This window comes from Sinocyclocheilus grahami, unplaced genomic scaffold, assembly GCF_001515645.1.
Source record: "Sinocyclocheilus grahami isolate Dianchi unplaced genomic scaffold, SAMN03320097.WGS_v1.1 scaffold249.1, whole genome shotgun sequence".
In the NCBI taxonomy this organism is placed as follows: domain Eukaryota; kingdom Metazoa; phylum Chordata; class Actinopteri; order Cypriniformes; family Cyprinidae; genus Sinocyclocheilus; species Sinocyclocheilus grahami.
In genome coordinates this window covers 1,821,072-1,821,954 of record NW_015505428.1, presented here as the reverse complement: position 1 = coordinate 1,821,954, position 883 = coordinate 1,821,072, and positions in this window count along the sequence as shown.

Sequence of the window (883 nt, the reverse complement as noted above, 5' to 3'; positions counted from 1 at the left end):
TTCCAGGATTTTTCTCCATATAATGGACTTCAGTGGAGATCAACGGGTTGAAGGTCTAAAGTGCAGCTTTAAAGAGCTCTACACGATCCCAGCCGAGGAATAAGTTATCTAAAAAATAAAAATGAATATACTTAACTACAAATGCTAGTCTTGCACTTAGACTTCACGCATTACGTAGTCACGTTGGAAAGGAAACTGCAATTAGGACCTTCAGTCCATTACACGGAGGAAAAACCCTGGAATGCTTTCCTCAAAAACCTCAATTTCTTTGCGACTGACGACCGAAAGACACGAACACCTCGAACGACACGAGGGCGAGTAAACGATCAGGACACTTTTACTCTGGAAGTGAGCGAATCCTTTAATGCGGATTCATTCATACGCATCAAGACCGCAAACCTTCTTATGTTTCTTGCCCAGCAGACTGAGCTCCAGGTTAATGTGGTTGAACTCCCGGCGAAGAACTCCTCGGGGCCCCTTCACAACAACTGTGCGGCCCTTGAGGGTCACATCGACTGCAAGGAACCAAGACACAAATTTAGTAAAAGTGAAAGCATGGAGAAGGAAGAAACGTGTGTGAATGCTTAAGAAGTCAAGTGTGACTCCAACACACCGTTGCTGGGGATGTCCACCGTCTGGTTACTGAGAATGGTCTTCATTCTGAAGGAGAGCAGCACAGAAGCACAGAACAGAGATGTTACATCACATATTGTTCACTTATCTTCATTTAGAAATCTAGAAACCTGAGCCCAGTGCAAACCCGACCAGCTACACTCTGACAGCAATGTCAACTTATGTTTATTTGAACATTATTAATCGCATAACGAGACAAGAGTGTCTTAATATCAATGTGTTTATATCTAAATGAGTGAACACGGCCTGC